The following is a 6000-nucleotide window of genomic DNA, read 5'->3' on the forward strand; positions in this document are numbered from 1 at the left end:
GTGTCCACTACACTTCATCCAGGAAAAAAGACCCAAAAGAAAGCACAATAAACAAGCAAACCCCCAAACTGACTAATTCTAGGGTTCAGCCTGGCAAAGGGTTGGTATATGTGCCTTTTGCCTTCGAATGCATGCTCTAAGTCACCTCTCAGAAGAAAGGTGATTGCAACAACTCTGCAAACTCCCCACCTCAAACACCCATTACTCAAAAGGGATGAAAACATTGAGCCAGCTTCTCTGGAAACAGGGTCTGCATCTGGAGTTTAGCTATGTGCTCTTTACCTCACAAGGAGGGTAAGAAAAATATAACTAAAAATCAGACTTCGTGGCACAAGCAGAATTTAAAATTCAGATTGGGACCATTTACTTAGGAATTTTCAGCTCGTACTGAAAGGAAAACATTGATTGATAACTGAAAGCAAATATTTTTCAAAAGAAAAGTTTGTGATGTATTTCTTCACCACGCAAATGGCTTTTTCTTCCTTTCTTCTGCCAGAGATTTTACTTCTCTTTCATGATTTTGGGTAGTTACAGAGTGAACCTCAACTGTGTGCGGGCAATGCTTGATGAGCATATGAATACAATGGTTATCAAAAGAACTGCTTTTCCACTGTGTTCTTTTCCTTATGACATCATTCTAATCAAACATTTAAATAATTGTTATTTTACACAGAGAAGACTCCATTTACACAAAGATTATTCTAAGGTAGTGCTTCAGACTAAAAATCAACATCAAGTTTGCCAACAACCTATTGCATCTCTTATTACAGTTCTCATTTTTGTATTTTACAGTAAAAATTCCCACCTTAACTCACTTATTCTTAAATAACTTCTATTGTTGGTTGATAAGTTCTTCTAAAAATGATATCGAGTGGAGAAGTGATTTTGGAACAACCAGTACCTAAATATGCTTAATTTAAATGTTAACTAGAAAGCATTTTCATATCTATAGAAAATGTTGGCTACCTGGCCCACATCTGGATCTGACTTATTTCTTTCAGATTTTCTTGGTTGTTGGGGGTGGGGAGGAGGGGAGTTTGACAGCCAACAGTGGCACATCAGATTTCCTACAGAGTAAGACAAACACAAGCCTTATGAGATGCTGAAGTGCTTACTCCAAGCACTACATCAATTAGAGCTGAAGTCAAAGGGCTTGTACCTGTTACGCCTTGTGGTTTCTTTGTAACCCACAGGGTTCTTCTGTAACAGAGCAGTCATTAAACCAATACAAATGATTATTGTTAAGAGTGACATTTTCTGCACAGTTAAGTCTGATCAGAGTAGCAGCATGGAAATAACAAAATGTTGATCTCAATGGTCTGTGTCTGTTTCCTTGGGGAAAAGCCAAAGCGTGACCTCTCGAGCTGATGCTGGTCCAGCTACCCTAGTGCAACTGACAGCACCTCTTAGTCCCTGGGTTGCAGATGACATCAGCTCTACAGTGGACATGCTCAGCATCTCCTGCGTTCACAGCCTTGCATGTTGAACAGATCTCAAACAATTAAAATTATTGCAAAATACATTTGTGCAAGAATAAAATAGAAAACCCAAAGGCTTTCTTAGAAAGTAACAGTTTGTTGATCCTGTTACACTGTGTGGTTCCTTCTTCGAATTCCTCTATAACAGAAAGGAGGGTAGAGCATGTATACAAAAATATATCCCTTAGTTATTTTACTTCCTAGTATGTAAAGCATCAAATCCTATTTGTGTCTTGTACATAGCACTCTTTATGCAGCTGGTGGAATTTTCTTTTCAATCAATAAAGGTGCAGGTGAATTTACTCACCAGCTTACTTTCCAACCTGAGTAAAAAAGAACACGATTCAAACATCCAGCTGCTGAGCTATCCTTATAAAAGACTCACAGAAATGTCCTGAGAAAGACTCAGATTTTATAGATAGTATCATCCCCTTAAAAATCTAAACTAAAAAAAAATAATAAATCAATCCAATAACCCACTTGGTATTTCATCCTATTCTCACACAGGGCTTATGGCAAAAGCAGAAGCCGGGGCTGAAACGCAGGCTATCCTCACACTGACAGCCACAGGACATGCTTCTGGAAGCAGAGAACAAAATATCTGTCACAGAAGTTCTGAAGCATATCAACTGTGGGGGGTTTCAAACCAGATACCAGATAATTCACCCATGATCTGAAGGCAGCTTAGTCTTGCAGTGGATAACAAAAAAATCTAAAGACTGCATTTGTTATTGCTATTTGTACAAGATCTGGGTTGCCTTGTCTGTTGTTTTCCTGAGCTGCTGCAACAACTGACCTTGTCTTTTAAGTGAGACCTGTCACGACTGTGCTGTCATCATCTGTTCAAAGAGGTCAGGACTGCAGCATCAACCTTCCATTACAGACATTCAGAAAGGCTTTGAGGTGCACTCCTTTCTGAATTTTATGTAACCAAATGTGTCACCATATCAAAAGCACAACCATGCAAATGTCATAGATGACCATCTAACATGCAGTTGAAAGGCACAGATATATCCCCAAGTCCAAATTAATTTCTTCTTTCCAAAATTCAAGGCAAGCATGAGTTAGAAGAAATCATGGTAAGCAGAAAATCCTAAGATAACTTGAAAAGAAATTGTCACCAAAGATTCTCTTCAGAGATAGTTTTTTTCCAAATCACTTGTTCATAGTTGAGTCATCCCAAAAAACATCTAAAGCTTGTGGAAATTTGTCACTGCATATAGGATGATGAGTGCAGAATTCTTACAGATTGTTTAGAAATTTCCTTTTTGCATCTGTAGCTGATTGCACTTATGTGGGGAACAGATTCAAATACACAGTCAAAAACATCTTCCCCCACCACCTCCCTACTTGTTCCCAGCCCTCATGTTCAATTACTACTCTGTTATACTTAATAGTGCCATCAACGCTGCAGTCCTTTAGCAATCGTAGAAGCCCCACACCAGCAGCCAGTATCTTCTGTAAATGCATTAACCACCAACTCATCCACACTAATAAATCATTGTTTACTTTTGAAACACATTTTAGCAACCCACGACATTAATGAATCGAGCGAGGCTGGTGCATGCAGCCTCTGAATGCTATGAGACAGCCTCAGTGTTTAACTTCACCAAACTAAAGCACATGCTCAAGAAAGCGGGCATGAAAATGGCTTCACTTCTCCCTTTTCCACATGCACGTGGAGCACTAAGATTCACACACATAAAATGCCCACAGCCCTTCCTAGGGTACTTCAAACTCACTGGGTGTGAAGAAATTCACTATTGCAAGACAACTATTTAGCATGACAACAACTGCCTAAAATTTAAAACAGACTCAGGCTCTTATAAACACACACACGTCATAAACTGTAAAAGCTAACAGTCCACACTGATCATCAAATGACATCACCTGTACCTTTAACCTAAGAAATAAAAAAGCATCCATTTCTTACACATTCTATAAACTCTTTTACAAGGAGTTTCCTACAACGCTAGTGTTAATACCACCACGCTTCAAACTTATCAATGGTTAAATTATGCTACCTGGTTAGAAACTAGTAAGAAATTTAGCTGTCAATTCTCAGTACAGTTTGGACATGACCATTTCTAACAGATTCCATCCATTTACCATTAGGACTGAAAATTAACTTGGCAGATGAAGGAAGACATCAGCTGCGCTGCTTCTGTTCCTTCTGCCCCACCTGAAGCATTTGGATTCAAACATGTTAAGTGACTTGGTCCTCACCAGTGCTCAAGTTCCACATACCTAAAGCCAGTTTGAACAACTCAAGCTGAGTGTCATCAAAACTCAACCCACTGTCACACCTGCATGCGAATTTAGTAACTCCAGGTTTTAAATCATCACCTTTCATATCTAGATCTCCACATTTGAAACATAAGCTCACAGGTTCCTCAGGTTTTGAAGAGGCCAGGATCAGCCACTCTCCCTTTAATGTTCCACTTCGTCTCCAAAAGGAATGTCTTTTTACTAGAGCTCAGTGTGATTCACTGGAATTTGCCAGGCAGGTCAGGAAATCCCCTGAAGCAGAGGAAGAATATTAAAGAGATGGGACATGTATATCAAATCTCATTACTGTTCTCTTATGAGAATCAATCAAGTGAAAGGACAGGATGATGTCATTATGACATCATTTACTTTGGGATTAGAAAGTCATATCTACTTAGCAACCAAGCTCCCAATACAGAAGCAAGAGATCCAGTGGAAGATGTTATCATCTGACCCATTTAACTGCCAGATAAAATGTCCATTCTTGTTTCAAGACTTTATAAAACATACCATTACTCAAGAACCTCAAGTACAGAACACTGGAAACAAAACATTATCTTGGATTCATTTTTGTTAACATCCAAGTACATTTGTTCTACCACATAACTGCTAGTACGTGTTTCTTTCAGAGACATCTTCCTTTTCACCTTCTCAGAGATCTAAGCCCTTAAAAGAAAAAGCTTATACTAAAGATACTCTAATTTTAAGAGCTACAAACGCCATGAAAAACTCAAACCTGGTAACAGTCAAAGAAAGCTAAGATAATTGCATCAAAATGCCAGTTCAGAAAGCATGTTTATTTCAGTAACCTAAGCTGAAAACGTCCAGCTGATGAGGTCCAGTATCTGACAGAAATTCCAACGGAAATACAAAAAGAAAAAGCTTTGTGCATGAAAGCAGAATTGGTCACGCTACTTCTGTGGCTATTTCTGGGACCTGAAAAGGGTCTGATGCCCGGAATCTATGCCTGACCTGATTTCCTTTAAAGTTCGCTCATCTCTTTTGAAAATACAGTTTAAACGAGTTCTAAAGCAACTGAGCAAAGAGAACACATGAGCTGCATAACTCGATCTTTAATTCCATTATCAACAAGCTAGAAACAGCACTAGGCTGACACTTTGCCTTCCCTGAGCCATGCTCTGCCTCGGACTAGCAGAGCGCTGGAGCACATTTAACGTTGAACGAAAGAAATTAAACCACTCCATCTTCTGGAAATAACTTTTATTCGGATGAGGCTGTGGGAGATTTTCACTGAAGCGAGAGCCTCCGGTTCACCGAGAGAGCCGGGGAATGCCCGGCAGCACACGCAAACCTCGCTCTCCGTTTGCAGAGGTAGCTACGGGCAGACGAAGGCTTCGACCGACCGAAACGAGATGTCACCGCCAGCCTCCTCAGCGCCCGGAGTCGCCACCTGCGCGACGGTCAACCGGCGACCGCCTGCAACCTTTACTCGGGCGATTGCCTTCGGCGGGTCCCGCTCCACCGCCTGCTCCCCGTTCCCCGCACAGCTCCATCACGGGGTCGGCTCCCCTCTTACAAAAGGGTTCAGCCGCACTCCGAGGAGACGCTGCCGGCGCTGCCTCAGCCTCTTTCCCCCCCGAGACCGGCAGGAGCCCGCCCACCCACTCACCGGGTCGAGGAAGGGCGCGGGCACGGCGGTGTGCCCTGCGGGGTAGCAGAACGCCACCCGCTCCGCTCCCCTCCGCCTCAGAGTGCCGCGGAGCGGGCGCGGGGAAGGACTGAAGTTCACGCACGCCCTACCTGCCGCCACGGTGAAGAAGGAGGAAGAGGGTAACGATGAAGACAAGCTACTGTTGCCGCCGCTAACCGGCCCGAACCACCGGCGCTGCCCTCCCGGAGCGATAGTTATGTTCATTTAAAGCTCGGCGCCCGCCGCTCCGCCGCGCCCTCCCCACGCAGCAGCGGCCGCGCAGCAGCGGGGCTGGGCGTGCGTTGCCCCGCCCCGGCCCGCCTCCATCCCGCCCCTCCGGAGGGGGACCAGCCTCAGGCGGCTGGCTGCGGCCGGTAGCCCCCAGGCTTGGACCACCCGGCCGGGCAGAAGACCTAGCTTTTGGTTCTTATCAGCTCACCTCGTCCCCTTCGTCCATCTCGGGGGAGGCTCCAGGGTCGTCTCCGGTGGACCCGTACTGGAGATCCGTCCCCTCGAGCAGTTCGGGGGACGCCAGTTTCTCTCGAGTTAACGAAGTAGAACAAAGTTAAAAATTACAAATCCTGAGAGCTGATGGAAGAACTA

General features: G+C 43.7%; 1 protein-coding gene across 2 annotated transcripts in view; it reads right to left on the minus strand.

The window, feature by feature from the left end:
• Nucleotides 1-5665, minus strand: part of SLC6A1 (solute carrier family 6 member 1) — a 69849-nt gene extending 64184 nt beyond the window's left edge. Inside the window, exon 1 of one of the 2 annotated variants that reach the window (XM_064156350.1) lies at nucleotides 5508-5665. The gene's annotated coding sequence lies outside the window, so the exon portion shown is untranslated. Of the gene's footprint in view, nucleotides 1-5376; nucleotides 5442-5507 lie in introns of those variants that run through there. The other variant, XM_064156351.1, reaches the window with a different exon arrangement.
• Between the last annotated feature and the right edge of the window lie 335 nt (nucleotides 5666-6000).

This window comes from Pogoniulus pusillus, chromosome 16 (genome assembly GCF_015220805.1).
Source record: "Pogoniulus pusillus isolate bPogPus1 chromosome 16, bPogPus1.pri, whole genome shotgun sequence".
Taxonomy (NCBI): Eukaryota; Metazoa; Chordata; class Aves; order Piciformes; family Lybiidae; genus Pogoniulus; species Pogoniulus pusillus.